Source organism: Solanum pennellii, chromosome 10 (assembly GCF_001406875.1).
Source record: "Solanum pennellii chromosome 10, SPENNV200".
Classification (NCBI taxonomy): Eukaryota; Viridiplantae; Streptophyta; class Magnoliopsida; order Solanales; family Solanaceae; genus Solanum; species Solanum pennellii.
Genome location: NC_028646.1, coordinates 42,414,254 through 42,432,337, shown reverse-complemented (window position 1 = coordinate 42,432,337; position 18,084 = coordinate 42,414,254).

Genomic DNA, 18,084 nt, shown 5'->3' with positions numbered 1-18,084 from the left:
CCTTGTTCAAAACTCAATACTCTTTGGTTATGGACACTTGCCTTCAAATAAAGCAAAATAGGGTCTTGGGCTTGCTTCTCTTTCACCTCTGACACTAAGGATGACTCATACCCATTTGTCTCCACTATTCCTACTAATATGGAATTAATATATCTGACTCCCAAATGTGCATGTATGTGCATATCTTTAGCTAACTCCCTCTTTTCTTCTTCAACATGGGTGATATTACAGATAGACAACCTGCTAATGACATCATAAACCACATTAGCCTGACCTGGGTGGTGAAGAATACTCATGACATAATCCTTGCGTAATTCTAACCACCTGCTTTGTGTGATATTTAACTTGTTCTGAGTGAATACATATTGGAGGCATTTTTTATCAATGACTATATCTACATGAACACCATACAAGTAGTGACGCCATATCTATAAAGCAAAAACCACATAGCTAATTCTAAGTCATGCTTTTTATAACTCTTCTCATTAAACTTCAACTTTCTGAAGGCATAAGCTATATCAATTTCAGTATGCATTAACACGCATCCCAAGCCAACTCTTGATGCATCACAATGCACTACAAAACCTTGAATACCCTATGTTAAGATAAAAATCAGAGTTTTAGTCATTTTTTTCAACTCTTGAATGATTTTCCTAAAAGCTTCATACTATTGAAACTTGAAAGTCTTCTGAGTTAGCTTGGTTAAAGGAGAAGAGATACATAAGCGTCCTTCAACAAATCTCCCATATTTTCCAACCAAGCCCAAGAAACTCGTTATATCTCTTGGAGATGTGGGTCTAGGCCAACTCAGAACCTCTTCAATCTTCTGAGTGTACACTCTAATCGCTTCACCGGAAACAATATTTCCTATGAATGCCATAGATTTAAGACAAAACTCACACTTGGATAACTTTAAATATACCTAGATCCTTATCTCCCAATGTCTGGAGAACAATCTGGAGGTGACAAGCATGATCTTCTTCATTCTTTGAATAAACCGGTATGTCCTAAATGAAGACGATCACAAAAAAGCTTGAATAACGTTTGAAGACTCTTTTAATAACATCCATGAAAGTTGCATGTGCAATCGTCAAACCAAAGGACATAACAAAAAATTCATAATGCACATACATTGTTCTAAAAGTTATTTTTTGAATATCACATTCCCTTACTTCCAACTGATGATTCCCTCATTTGAGGTGGATATTGGAAAAACATGAGGCACCCTGAACTTAATCAAAAATAACATGTCCTTTGAAGAGGATATTAATTCTCGATGGTAACGTTATTTAATTGGTTTTAGTCTACACAAATCCTAAGGTACCTATCCTTCTTCCTTACAAACAAGACTAGAGAGCCTCAAGGTGAGACACTTGGTTGAATGAAACCTTTATCTAATATATCTTTCAATTTCTCTTTTAGCTCTTTTAACTCTGCTGGTGCCATTCTCTATAGCCGAATAGAGATAGGACGAGTATCTGGGATGATGTCTATGCGAAAGTATATCTCTCTTTCGGGAGGGACACTGAGTAGATCATTAGGAAGGACTTCTGAAAACTCGTTTACTGTAGGACTGACTGAGAGAAAGGTACCTTAACACTTTAGTCATAAACAAGAACTAAGTGATCGATATACCCCTCAGAAACTAACTTCCTCACCTTAATGAACGAAATCAAACGATCCTTTGCCAATGCTGAACTACTAGCCCACACTATGACTTAATCATTAGGAATTTGAAACTTGACAACTCGAATTCTGCAATGTATTGATTCATAAAAGGAATGGAGCCAGTGCATACCCAAAATGACATCAAAACTACCATTTCTTAATCTAGTAGATTAGTTGTAGTGCTCTTGTGATTGATGGAAAAAGGACAAGCACGATAGAATTTTTTCGCTAGAATAGAATCCCTAATAGGTGAAAAAACACAGAAGGCTTCATAAAGCTTTTCAGGAGGGATCTCAAACTGATTTGCTATATAAGAAGTTAGAAAGGATAAAGTTTTTTCCTAGGTCTGATAAATATGGAAAGTTCTCTTGTTCTTGGCAGATAGTGATTGCATAGAGGAAGTTTGCTCTTCCGCCTATACCAGAAATGGCTCCGGTAGGTTTATCCTTGTTTAGTGGAGCAACATATAAAGATTGAGCTCCATATCCTGGATTTGCACCACCTTTCTTATTCTTAGGGAACTCCCTTATGAAGTGACCCTCTTGACCACACTTCAAATATATTGTCTAGCCAGTAATACAATCTCTTAGTTTGTTTCCACCACATTTATTACATGTAGGAGCCCGTTTCCTTTTTGTGCCACATTGCCTTGAGAGTGAGCTGGTCTTGGCTTGAAGTGCTCTGAATTCTTGCCACTATACTAATCTTGATTTTTGGGCACAGGTTCACTAGCAGATGATTGTGATGCCCCTTTGTTTATGAAATTGTGACCTATTCGAACCACCTTTGTGATGCTCAGACTCATTCCCGATATTCGTATACCTCTTTCTATATTCCTATCTGTCCCTCAGCTTCTTCTCTTCATCTTGTTTGACATAGACCATAAGCCTTGATATGTGTATGTCACCAATCAATATTGCAGCCCTACATTTTATGCTTGAAGGACAACCTAAGCCAGCAACAAACAAGCTCATTCTGCTCCTCATATAACCATTTTCGAAGCATAGCGAGACATCATTGTAAAGATCAACCCATACTCATGAACACTCATGCAGTCATGTTTCAAAGTGAGGAACTCATGAACCTTTGATTCCTTAAGTTCTCGAGGAAAGAACCTCCCAAATAAGGCTCCTTTAAAAAAAGCCCAACTTGGATGTGGTGCAACCAAAGATCTACCATCCTTCCATTGATTAAACCATGTTCTAGCCACACTATTGAGTTGATATGCAACTAATTCAACACTCTAAACATGAATTACATGCATTTTATCAAACATCACATCTTCTACAAAGTTTTCCGGAACCTTAGTAGTGCTTGATCCGGTGAAACTAGGAGGATTCATTCTTTGAAACTCATGAGCCCTCGAGATATCATCCCCTTATTGTCGAGCTTCTCTTTGTTTCCTGACATTGTGGATAACTACTTGACTTAGTATCCAGATAGCTTCCCGAAACTCGACTATGGTAACCTCCCCTTGGGGTTGCACATCAAGTGCATTAAGAACCCCTTGTTCATAAACATTTCTTGGGCTGGTCGACCTCTTGCTTCTCTTCTTGGAGGCGTGATGGTTTGAAATATGTGTAAGCACAAATTAGAGAGAGATTTTAAGAGATATAGTCCACGCACAAAAAGAATATGAAAGGACTGAAACATTCCTAAATTTTGTTCCAACACAGTTATAGATGTAGTACAAAGTTTATCACGCCCGAAGCCTACACCTTGGCCATTGCTAGCACTCGAAGACCATTTCTGGCCCCAAGAAAACCCTCCGCCTTGCTTACTTACATCAGTGGAAGACTCAACAAAGCATAAAAGAGAAATAAATCATACTCAGCAAAACACTTTATATAACAATCTAGACAAAATGAAACTTATGTTTCAAAAAGAAAACAAACTCCAAACTAAACTATTGAATTTCTACGAAGCCACCAAATTGATTGTGATGGCTGTTTGGATAGACCCCACCACATCCTAAAAATAACTAAAATAGTAAAGCATCTTAGAAGGATGTCCTCCAGAATTCAAGGAGATTCACCATTGACTTTGTAGCTCGATCTAGATAACCTAAGCGCTGCGTGCTGATCTTAGTTAACTTCGTCTGCATCACAAAATGATACTGGCCAACTGGAATTAGTACATTTAACGTATGGGTATAATTTGGAATGCTAAAAACATTTATAAAGCTTAAAACGGGATAAGGATGATCTTACCTTGGCTCTGCTCAACTCATAAGAAAAAAACTCAAATAAAGCAATAAGAACATTATATATATATATATATATATATATATATATATATTGAAAAAAATATTTTGACATGAATGGTCATTTTGATCATATACTTTGATTACTACACAATATTGTGATATGTTTTATCATAAACTATTGGAGGACAAGAGAAATAAATTACATTTTTCTATAAAGATTGTGGTCATGACCAAAATAAATATTTGTAACGACTTGATTCCGTCGCAATGGAAAAGCCAATAAAAAAAGAATTGGGGCCAGAATACTCTTTCATAGTAACTTGGAATTACCCAACCTAGTCCAAATTTGGAAGAAATCAACTTCATTAAGGTGTAGGGAAAATCTAGTAATCAATAAGAGATCTAATTGTGAATTTAATTACATTAGTGTATGAATAAGACGATAAGCAATCCGTAACTATTTATGAAATCGAATTTGGGCGAGTAGAACTCCCGAAAATGATCTTTTTGTGAAAGAGTGCATTCTGCCTCAGTCGGGGCCACTGTAGCGGGTCNAAAACACAACTTTACATATATATGAAAGTATTTTAGTTTATGTGCTAGTTTCTGTAAATGACAACCACCACTATGAGCCTAAAAAGTGATACAATGTTTCATCCACAGTACTAGAACTATCTTACATTTTTTCATCGCATGGAACATGCTCAACCTAGTGGATCCACTTGCTAAACTCATGTTATCATCTAAAAAATATAACACGTTAATTCCCATGATGGCTACATGGTTTACATGAGGACTTTAGTTATTTGAACTCTCATACCAACATCGGTGTTCAATACTACTCTCAAAACTTACTTTAGCTTATACTTTTAATAAAACTTCCTTCCTTTGGCATGAGATAATTTACTGAACCCTTTAGATTTGAAAGTTTCTCTTGAAATAAATATTCCCCTTATTAGTTCAAAACTTTTTCGCAAATTCTTAGTCCACTTTTACCTTAAATATAAAACATTTATCAATCTCAGGGAATATTTAGTCTCCCTTATAAATTTAGAAAAATGAACTCAACTCTTGCTCTTTACATAACTTAAACATTAACTCTTTGTGAATAATTAGTTCCCTTATAGTTTTTGAAATTTTAACTCAACTCTTTTCTCATAGCTCGAATTCTAACTTGAGCCGTAAATCAAAGTTAAAATGATTGTTTAAGACTCTTTGAAAATTTTGAGAATTAACTTTGACTTGCTTCTTAACTTATAAACTGGAATCCGAACTTCTTAGACTTTGATCTTAACTTTTATTGAATTTAATAATGGATTAAAGGATCATGTCTCATGTTTATGAATTATTTGATGATGTGTATATGTACTTTAGAGTGATGAAATAACCTAGGAATGAAAGGTACGTCACTTAGGAATTAGTACGAAGAGATAGTGAAAGAGGGGGGTGTCCAGGGGGTCGTGGCACTTTGAGCGGCGCGGAATGCCAGAGCCTGATGGACACACACTGTCCTCAGGAGCTATTGCTGGCGCGAATTGCCAGGACCTTATGGACAGAGTCTGTCGTGAGACGCTCTAGTAGGCACGATGCTCCACGGCCTGTCAAACAGGTTTTCGACTTTTCTTCTCCTATTTTCAGTCCTAAACCTCCCAAACTTCCATGGATCTTCCCCTAAACACCTCGAATCATTAATATAATTATCACCAAATAGAATAGACCCAAAAACTGTCAAGAATCGTGAATCAAAGCTACTAAATTGAACCACAAATTTACCAACAAAGATCCAATAATTGTTCAGTAAGTACTTTAATATTTATCATTGACTCAATGGAAAACTTGATAAATTAAACATGTTAGTGTGTGGGTGAACTAACCCAACACAAATAGGTATCACATCCCTTGATAGGGATCACCTCCGACGAAATCCACGCACGCTCATGGCGTTCTTGGATTATTTTTTATCTTCCTCTCCTTTTCTCTTTTTCTCCCAATCCCTAAGTGTTCTTAATCATTATAATCATTATAAACTTAATTGAGACTTGGTTTTTACCTAAAAATAACCCTTAAAATGAATTAGAAAATGTTAGGGTGAAAAGAAAACTTTGCCCTCACTAAAATCCGGACTGGATTTTCCTCTGCTCAACAACCCAACTTCCGAAAGGAATATCTACCTCATACGACATAGGATTTTTTGCAAACTTGGCGTTGTCGGAAAGATCACTCGAAGGGCTTCCAAAAATTATAATGAAATCATCAAAAATTCCCCATATTTGGATGTTGTGGACGTTTGAAAATGATCAAAAGTCACTTTGGTAAGCTGGATATTTTCATGATTTCCTTACTTATTTCCAAAAATGATTATTCTTGTTTTCATGGCTTTTTATTAGTTAATTAAAGTTACGAGATGTTACACCAATCCCTAGTAATGGATGCATTTTTATTCTTGTCATAACCAAACACACAAACCTATTGTACGAGTGTGTACAATAGGTTAAATTAGAATTGCATTCATATTAGTCAGAGATAAAGAGATTTATGAATAAAAGGGTTGGGTTGATGTCCAAAGGGAGGGATTTTGAGAAAATGTAGTTAAATTAGAATTGCATTCATATTAGTCACAGATAAAGAGATTTATGAATAAAAACTTGTTGAATCTTAGGGGCGACATGAAAGTGTAAAGTATAAAAAAATGGGGTTTTTTTCACAAGTATTATAAAAACGATAAAAATGCAAAAGGGAATCAATTATGAGGAAAATTTGTTGAGGTGTTACCGCAATAAATGTTGATATAGGTAGTTGGGTACATGATTTCAATAGAAAGTTTGTAGGATAATAGTAACTAGACTAATCTTTAGATGAAAATAAGTTTCCTTTCAGGCAACTTACATTGTTTCAAATGTATTCATCTCGGACACCCATTTTTAGCATGAAGGATAGCCTATGCGTTCCCTTACTCAGTCTCTGAAGATGAGTGTTAGAATATAGTATTAGTGCTCACCCTCTTGGGATGAACCTCATATCAACCTACTTCCTAGGTCGTCAGTCTAGCGGTGTTGGTTTCACGACCTCTCTCTCGGACAAGCCGAAAACGCATGGGTGACTTTGTATTTGCAACTACAAATCCATTAAAAAACCAATACTTGGTTAAATCACCATTAAAATACATCAAACCTATCACGAAGCAAGACCCAACATTAATATCAACACATATTTGCTAAATCAGACCCCAAGAATGAGGGTTTTAACAACAGATAAAGCAATAACAAATTACACCTAAAATGATAATTAAATGACATGGGTATAAGAAATTAAACCTTAATATGAGAAAAGGAAGAATAACAAAAAGCATAACTTCGAACATGTGGAAGATAAAACGCTTCTTTCTTCATTTTTCCTACAAAACCCTCACCAATTAATAATGATGTTCGGACCCTCAAAATATGACCTACAACTAATATTATAGCTTTAAGATTATGTTCTTGGGCGGACCATTGGCGAGGTTAGTCGCGGCAACTGATTGACTCAACGATTCACCCTTTTTCGGTTTCATAGCCTTTTGTAATTTTCCTTCAGCATGTTTGTATTCTTGATCATTGGCCGGTAATTCTCTATTTCTCTGAAATGATCGTCAACACAGGTACTCCTCCTTTCATCACCTCTTCGTCTATTTCTTTCAGGGCTTCGCGTACTGCAACAAAAGGCGAAGTGCTACCCTTTGGTGATTCTCCAAGTGTTATTGCTGAAGCTCAGACTTCAGCTTTTACGTTCTTTTGAGCATTTTTGTCTTTTTTTGCGCGTAAGTGTCCATGAATTCACTAAAACACTTAATACTTGAAAGTTAAGTATTTTCATCAAATATTCAAACAAAATAAGCATTTGAGGACACTATTTCTACCAAAATAAAGCCCTAAATAAGTCCAATTTATGGACTTATCAAGAATCCCTACTTATAGAGATTTCTTCCCAATCAAAAAATAAGAACAAAACACAACCTATTTTCTTCTACCATAAAAATACACAACTATATTCCTTGTAAATAAATAACTCACTCTAGTCTCCTTTTTTCACCTTTGAAATAAATTATGAGTTCTACTAAAATATGAAGGCTATAAGGACCACTTTATTGACTAATAGTTCATTCTATTATGAAATGATTCCAAATAAATAATTTTAATTATTCTTTACATAATAAATTACAAGTCATTCAACTAGAAATTAGTAATTGAACTCCTTTATTTATATTTTGAAAATTCCTATAAAACACTTATGTAATTCTCCATTTAAGATTATTGATACTAATAAATAAATTTAATTACTAATGAATTTAATTGAGTGATTAATTTACATTAGATCACTACTTATACTATTTCATGTGTCAATTCGTCATCCACTTGTAAGGACTATACTCATGCAATTCTAATGAAAGGACTATACTCATTTAATTCTTATTGAGCTATGATGAGTAATAAAGGGATTAAAGACATTTGAAAAGGGACTCTAGCTTCGAGTTAACAAGAGTGAGGAGTTTCCCTTCTCACATAGGGAAGGTAGGATCACTAATGTACGATTGAAATTTGAGACAATAATGCATGTAGCATAAAGAGGGTCCCAACTATATCTAATAGTTCTTGAGATATTTTTTCCCCATATGAATTCTTGCTAGTGGATCCACGTATTACATAAGTTCATATTTTGGTACATACATTGGCAAGTAGCCCACCTTTGTTCGGTGTAGGGTTCCATGACACAATATTCCGCATTAGCTCATATGGTCTACATCGGTTAAGGTAAGATGTTTCCAAAAGATAAAATGAACTAAAAGAATTAAATCTAACTGGGATAACCTAAGCGTTTTACCTTAGTCTAGGTAGGGATCTGGGACTCTACCTAAACATGCACTAATAAGACTTGAAAAAAATCTTAGGAGGATGTTCTTATATATGTATATGCTTATAATGGTAAATGATATGTATATGATGATCTCGCATATTGTTGATACTATATAATGATTGTCTTCACTTATGAATATGTGTTGGTATTAATTGTTACAGTATGATTATATGTACTTTTAGTGATATGTTATGAGAATTTTGATGTTGGTCATGATTCATGTTGGGTTATTATATTGAGTAAGATTATGGGGCTTCTCTTTGTGATTGCACTTATTGACTCAGTAGGGGTTCATGGGTAATTGTATTGCTTTGGATATGTTGCCATGAACTCTTATTCATGCATATGGTTATTATAATTTGATGATAGAGTTTCTTTGACTATGTGTCCAATTATGTGATATACATGTTGGCTTGAGTAGACTTAGGATTGTTGGTCTTGCAATGTAAATGCTTTAGACTTCATGAATATATCTTATCAATTGTTATGGTCTTCTTTAATGTGCATAAGGGTTTCTAAAATAAAAATAACATGTTTTAATGAAATGTCATTTTTAGCTGATTTCATGATATGTCTATAAATGTTCTCATACTTAGTACTACTGATGTACTAACCCCATTTTCTTCCTTTACCCCTACATTTTAGGTTCCAATAATTGAAGGTCTTTGAGGCGACTTTAGAGAAGACTTGGAATCCACAATCATCCATGTTGGGTAGGTCCCCACTATTCGTGGGCAATGCCACTATCTACCTTATGAAGTTGGTCTAGTTTTAACACTCTTTTTTTCTTTACTTCTCATTTGGATACTAAAGATTGTAAAGTGTATATGTGAATCTATTTTATAAGTGTATAGGCTAGGCCCAAATAGTTATACTCATGTACGATGGTTATGAGATGAGATATCCATTTGAGACTATATTATATTTTGTTTATCTATGTGCAATAAGACTATGTAATCTTCCTATACGAAGGGTCTATGTATACTCAATGAATATTATATTTATGTAGAGGTTTCGATGCAAACCTCAATGTAGATATAATGAAAAATTTTAAAATTTTCTATACTTTTCATCTATGAATGTAATGATGTAAGCTAAGAGGCTAGCCTTAGTTCTCAAATAGGACGATGACTCTGGTTACGTCTAGGGGGCGCTTCCATGATGTGGTAAACTTTGTATTAGAGCATGAGATTAAATATCTTTGAGTCAATATCTCTCTTAACCACGTCTATGTAGATTCTTACTCATAATTGTGAAGCCCTCAACACCTATGGATAGGAATCTATATGATTCTTAGGAAACTCTCATTTTGTTTGAAGTCCAATATTGCGCCTCTAGAGTTTGTAATCTACGTGGTTTTAGAATCTAACTCTTTTATTGTGATTATAGGCAATGAATACTGAAAGGAACGTGGTACAAAGACTTGAATAAGAGATTGCCAATGAGGGATCTCCTTCCCGAGGCAATGAACTCCATCCTCTTGAAGAAGATGTTAATGATTACCAAGCTCCTCACAATCCTCCTCCTTTGATGGAAGGGGACATTAGGTCTGATCTTCTCCACATTGCCCAAGCCATTACTACTGAAGCATAAGACGTCAACCCCAAGCTGAAGCAATAACGGCCCTAGCTAATAGGGAGGTTGTAATCGGAGATAACCAACATGTTTGTATTATGGCCTCCCGTTTGAGGGATTTCACATTGATGAATGCCCCTACTTTCTATGGGTCCAAGGTTGAGGAAGAACTACAATAGTTCATTGATTAAATCTACAAATTCCTTTATGCTATGGGGTTGACTATTAGTGAGTAGGACCTAGCCACTTACAAACTCAAAGATTTGGCCCAAACTTGGTATGTCCTATTGAGAGACAATTTGCCTTTATGGGTGGATGGTTGACTTGGGAGATTTTATGAAGGCTTTTATTGATAAATTCTTTCCTAAGGAGAAGCAGGAAGATAAAGTGGTGGAGTTCATCAACCTTAGTCAAGGAAGTATTAGTGTTCTTGAATACTCATTGAAATTCACTAAATTGTTAAAGTATGCTCCTTGATTTGTTTTCGATCCTAGGTATAAAATGAACCACTTTCAGATGGAAATGTCAAATGACTGGAAAGAGGAATGTCATTCGGATATGCTACATGTAAATATGAACATTTCTCGTCTCAAAGTTCATGCACAAAAAGTGGAAGACGCAAGGGCTAAGAAATACCAAGCTAAAGCTTTTCATATGTTTTCTAGATTGGATATTAGGTTGGGAGATTCCTCGAATAGTGGTTTTATGGTCCACCATATCTCCGGCTCATCATTGGTTGTTGAGGTAAATTCCAAACAGCACGATTATCAACCATTGATAGAGCTAAAATATCGGTTCTTAACAAGCTTAATCGGTCATTCTCCTTAAGGGGAAATGGTGTCTTGAGGTATCAAGGAAGGTTGTGTGTTCCAAATGTAGATGGCTTAAGGACTGGACCTTTGAGGAAGCTCATGGTCCCTGTTACTACATTCATATGGGTTCTACAATGATGTATCACAACCTCAGGGAAGTGTTTTTGTGCGGAATTTGTAGTAATGTTTCCAAATTGCAACCAAGTGAAAGCCAAACACCTAAAGCCTGCTAGTTTATATCAAGAAGTCCAAGTTCCTACTTGGAAGTTGAAAGACATCAATATGGATTATGTTGTAGGTTTGCCTCGTACTTAAAAATAATATGACTCTATATGGGTGGTTGTGGATAGGTTTACAGAATCCAGTCATATTATTCCTGTCAAGTCTACAAATTTAGCGAAGGATTATTGAGGGATATTCATACACGATATTGTATGTCTCCACGGTATTCTGTTATTCATAATATTGGATCAGGATTCACAATCCACATCTGGGTTTCGGAGGTCATTTAAAAATTTGTTGGGTACCAAGGTGAAGTTAAGCACCATTTTTCATCCCTTAGCGGATGGTTAAGCGAAGCATACTATTCAAACCCTTGAGGATATGCTTAGAGATTCTATCATCGATTTCAAGGGGAATTGGGATAAGCATTTCCTTTGGTGAAGTTTTCTTACAACACTAGTTTTAATCATCCATATTGATGGATCCTTATGAATCCCTATATGTTAGGAGGTGTAGGTCTCCTATCGGGTGATTTAGAGTTGTTAAGTCATAACTTTCGGTCCCGATTTGATTTATAAGACTTTGGAGAAGGTTCATATCATAAGAAACCAGTTGCAAATAGTCTATTGTAGGCAAAAGTCTTATGCCGTCCATAGGGCAAGGGAATTAGAGTTGAAGAAGGTGATAAGGTGTATGTAAAATTTCGCCTATGAATGGGGTTTGTATATTTGGCAAGAAAGGGAAATTGATTCTTTGTTATGTGGGTCCCCGTGAAATCTTTCTAAAGGTTGGTAAGGTTGCCTATGAGTGAAAGTTGCGTTGTGAATTTGTTGCATTTCATCCTATATTCCATGTTTCTATGCTTGTCCAGGTCTATTCTTCCTATAGAGGGTCCTGTTATGAAGGATAACCTCTCCTGTGAGGAGGTTCCACGTCAAATCCTTGATAGGCAAGTAATGAAGTTTACGAACAAAGTGGTGGATTCGGTAAAGGTGTTATGAAAAAAATAGCTAGTTGAGGGAGTAAAATAGGAGGCCGAGGCGGACATGAAGTCCTGTAACCCTTATCTATTTGATAACTAAGGTTATTTATTCCTTTTAGTAATAAATATAATGACTAAAATTGAAGTTTATTGATTTTTGGTGAAGTTTTGCCAAAAATGTGAACTTTTGGTGCATTACTTTGAAGTTATAGTGAAATGTGCCTATTTGACTAGAAAGTTGTCAATGTAGCTCTTTGGCTTGTTTTGAGTTATGTTGTGCTTTTTGATATGTTGAGTCTTTATGAAATGATATAGAGCATATTGGTAAATTGATTTTTGGCATAATTTACTCGTATATGGTATGTTAAGCAAATGTTGTTGTTGTGAGAAGGAAATTTCTCATAATGTGATTTTGAGCCTGATAAGTGGCAAGTGAAGTTTTAAATTTCTATGTGTAAATGTCATTATTGATGTTGTAACTCTTGTTTTTATGTATTTTTGATTGTTTGGGCTGCTAGTCTAGAGTATATTCCTTCCTTTCAAAAGATTTTAGTATCATTCGGGAACGAATGTTCCTAAGGGGGAGATAATGTAACAATTCCAATGTCTAAGACGTGTTCTAGAACCTAAAATGAGTGTGAAAAGCTTTAGAAACTGTTTTAAGGTCTTTTAGAATGAATATAAGTCATCTAGGAAGTGTAGAAATCAAAACGTCAAAGAACATCTATGACGTCTAGAAACTAGTTCAATGAGTTACTACCATGCCTTAGCCTATTAGACTACGTTTTATGTGTCGGAAAAAGATGAAAATTTATGGAAGGGTGTCTAACACGTATTAGAGTTGATCCGTAGTCAAAACTTTTGGGCACAAATTCCCAAGGACCAACCAAAAGCCCTTGAGGAGGACCCTATCATTTTGAAGTCCAAGGCTACCCAAGGCAGTGTCCACCAACGGATGCAACACAAAATAAATTGTCCAATCGACGCGGCCTGGATTGCTTACGTCGATGGAAACTTAGTCAAATTTTTGGAAGACTGCAAATGACATTCTCTGAACTCATCGACGAGTATGCAGCACGAAAGTGAACAGTACTCATCGATGGACACATTATCTATCGATCGTTGTCTCGTCTATGGATCCACTATTTTGCTGCACATTTTAAATAAATTTGTTTAATTCATTTTCTTAGTTAGGAGGTTAATTAGGGGTTTGGGGAGGTCTAATTAAGTTAATTGACAACCTATATAAAGGACATAGCATAATTAGACTAACCTAAGTTCTCATAAATCACAAACCCAAACTCTCTTTCTTCTCTTTTCATTCTCTCTAATTGAAGAACTCCATAGAAGGTTAAATTCAAAGGGGTTCTATGGATAAATATCACAAATATTTCTCTATAAATATTCATCAAACATTAAGGCAAGAGATTCCTTTCATCTTTGGGACTTTTTTCCCCAAAGGGGTCCATCAAATTGATTTCAAAAAAATTAAATTCAAATGGGTCTTTTTCAATCTCGAAATTGATCATGTGAATTGATTTGTTTATGATTTCTTTTGGATGTTATGGATAGATTAGCATTTATTATAACTCAATTATTTTATTTCTCCATGTATTGATCTAGTTTGTAAAAGATGATCTATTCCCCTTAACCCTTTGTTGTGATCTTGATATTAATTGTTTAATGTTGGTTCAATTGAATTGGTTATTGGTTTAACTACAACCATCTAATATTATTGTATCAATATTGAATAAATAAGGATGAATTATCGTATTGTAATTCTATTTCTTGAGTGATTGATCTAGATTATGACATTGACTTAAGTCTCTTATCTTAAGCTATGAAGTAGTGATGGATTGTGATGTAGTGGTTCAATTGGTCTTGTTATCATGATGGGTTATTGTTGAATGATGTTTAATTGAAATATCTTTACTATGGTTTGTGAGGTGTTGGATATGATGTAACTGTTGTAAGGTTGGTGATAACTTACCAATGTGTAAGGATGGTGATAACTTACCAATGTGCTTTATCATTATATGATTATATAAATATGCCTTATGGTGGCGGTCTTTACCTTTTTTTTAATCTTTAAATGTGTTTATAATGTCCTTGAAGGAAAGTATGGGAACTATGAAGTGTGGTTATGATTTTCACACCTATGAAGTAGTATTCATATCTCTTCCTCTAGTATAATGTTCTAGTTGCATTGATAGTTCCCAACTTTTTAATAAACTTGTTAGGTTAAGTTTTGTGTATGTGCTTCCAATGATGAATCCATAATTGTGATTGACCCCTATATATTTACCCTATATGAATGTGTGATGTATGTCAATTCAAGGGGTCTAGAATGGAAATATTGATGTTGTCTTGTCTCCTATGCTATAATGTAGTAGGTGCTATATGCAGGAATGTGGATTGTCATTTTTAGAGGGTGGATTCATCAATATTATACTATAACCATTATCTGATCATGTTTGCCATTGCGCACATACACCCTTCACGCATGACTATGAGTAGGTTTGATTCATGATGACTAAGGAAAGGATAATTCTATTATGCATCATTACCAATTTCTATGCATGCTTTAGATTCATGATGACTAAGGAAAGGATAATTCTGTTATGCATCATTACCTATTTCTATGCATGCTTAGTATATGATTAATGAAGTAATCAACATGTGTTATTAGAGGTTTTATGTGAAGGTAAATGTCACATTGTATGCACACACACATGATGTATGATTTTATGAATATGTGAAAGCACATTCTCACATGAAGAAGGGTCTAGGATGAATGGACATTCTTATCTTAGAATCCTTTGAGAAATATGTTGTATGAAGGAGAAAGCTCCTAAAGTCTTCTTCATTAAATAATACATTAAAGGCTTAAATATATTTAATAAGGGTGTTAGAGCCTAACACAGACTGAACATGACAAATGAGAGTGGGGGCTTCATATTTAAAAAGTCCGGGTTCCCAACATGGATGGTGTCTTATGAGATGGAAACCTCCACGCTAGTAAGTCAAGGTTTTAAGAAGCAATATCTATGTTCCATAAATACGTGTCCCCATAGGTTATAACTTTTGGATATCCCTTATATATCTATGTACGATTTGATACACGTTAGACAAGTTCTAATCCTCTCTTTCGGTGTGGGAGGAGAACACCGGATTCCATGTAGTGCACATGATCTATGTCGGAGATAAGACTATGGACTCTTATCATTTCGTTGAGAGGGTTACTTTGTATAGGTAGGATTATGGCCTCTATCCATGCATTACACAAGTGAACTTCAAGAAATTATAAGGTTAGTACATATATGAAAGTAAGACCTACGTTATGTATGTATGAATTGTATGAATACAACTTAACTGACTTTGTATGTCAAGTCATGAATTATGCTTATGTATGTGCATTGCACTGATGGCTTCTAAATAGGTTTACTTAGTATATGTGGGGGTATGAGACTTCATATGTACATTGCAAAAGAAAGCATGTGAAATAATAATAAGGGTGGTTTAATTATGGTATAAAATAAATGAGTTATGACTAAGGTTGTAGTAAAATAAGGAGTCCTTATATGATGTTATGAAGTATGTGTCTTATGTCCGCTTATAAATGAAAGTGTTATGACTTTATAAGTATGTTAGGCCTATTGTATGCTGATTTCTTAGGTACACTTTGTGGATGTAGTATTATAGGATGCTACAAAAACATTGCACTACAACTTATGGGTTTTCTTATATGGCTGTTCTTATGTGAAGCTTATGTTTATGATGCGCTTATGACTTTTGAATATATGTGTTTATGATTTTGTAGCATATCTCTGATAGAATATTGTAAGGTAACCTCAAGGTGATGCATTTACTATGTACACTTCAAAGTTACTTGAGAAAGAAGTAAGATAAAAGAGAGGTAATGTATTCTTTAAGTATGATAAATGTCTTTATGTGCTATTTTGAGTAGTATCCATGTCAATATGATGTATGTGAACTATATTGTTCTTAGATGTTCCTATGATTATGAAGTTTACTAAAATGACATGTTGCATGATTTTAAATGAAATGTCCTTTTTAAACGGATATTTTTGCATGATTGTTCTACTTAGTACATTCTTGTACTAATAACATTCTTCTTTATTTTTCTATACAAAGTGTAGATGTTGATAGATACAGGATGTCTTCTAAGTTAAGAACATTGATAGATCTCGCAAGTTCCAATAAAGGAACCCTTATGAATCAAGGGTTGCCTAGATAAAGATTTTTCCTCAAGAGGATGTAATAAGTTAGATTATATTTTATGTTGTTAAGTGTTTTATCAATATTCTATTCTATCGAGTTGTCTCATGTTGGCAAACGATACTTAGAGTCTACTTCTACACTTTCAATATTATATATATATATATCTATGTGTCTGTGTGTGTGTGTGCGTGTGCGTGTGTGTGTGTGTGTGTGTGTGTGTGTTGTGTGTGTTGTGTGTGTGTGTGTGTATCTGTGTTTGTGTGTGAATTTAGGGTCGAAAGTCTCTTGTTACCACGTCTAGTAGAGTCTCGTTAGTTGGTTATGAGTCCCTACTCACCTATGGAGAGAGGCTATAGGAAAATAGAGTTTCACTTTGTTATCTACTCTTGTGTCATGCCATATAACTTAGCTTTATATGATTTCTCTCTTATGTTTCCTTGTTCGGTAGTCTTTTAGATGTGATTGCTTTAAAAGGAGGATGTCTCAAAGCATGATGGAGAATAGGTGAGTTTTGATGCTTACTTTGGTTTTGTGGCGTGATGAGTATATGTGAAGGTAAAAGTTGGTATGTTTATGTGATGCCATTTATGGCCATATGTTATAATGAGAATTGAGATATTATGTTTAAAAACTATGATATGATGTGTTTTTTGGTTGTTAAGAAATGTTATAGTTGAATGTAGTTCCCTTTTTAAAGATTGGTTGTATTATAATTAAGCATGTTGACAGGGTAATGTTATGAGATTTTCTTGAAATGTTTCGGAGAAACGTGGTAAATAGCGATTTGATGATATGGCCTTGCTTTTTTAGAAATGCCCCCATAGTTTCCCTCGTGTGGGTTGGAGTATTTAATATAGACTTGTTCCTAAGAAGGTAAGATGGTTGTTTAACCTTGTATGGTACTTGTGGAGTATGCTAGCTAATGAGAGAACCCTTACGATTGATTATTCCCCTTCTGAACCTATTCTAAGAGTGGGGAGAACGGGAGAAAGTGTTTTATTCCATAAGTTGAGATTATGTCTTTGCCATAGAATCACTCATAGGGTAGTATGTACCCTTAACTCTCTAGATTAAGAAAAAAATTGATGTTGACCTACTTTATGGTTGTTAGTTGACTTTGCAGTTTGATCTTAAATACGGTCATTTGATGAGTTTTTTAGGTTGTACGAAATTAATGCATGTTTATGAAGAGTATTTTCATGCTAGAAATGATATGTTTTGAAATGACTTACTATTGTTGTGATGTGTATGGTGTGACTTATCTTGTTGACTTCATTAGGAAGAATGTATGAGCATGTTTTGTTTAAAATTGAAGAGTCCCCCTTAAAATGAATTGACCTTTGTCCCTTGTTTGTATAAGAGCTCTATAATAACATGAACATATGTTGAGGATAAGGACATTCCTCATTAACAATAATAAAACATGATGATGGTAAGTATGGCCAAAAGGTATTATGACTAAATTATAAGGATCCCTATTGAACTAC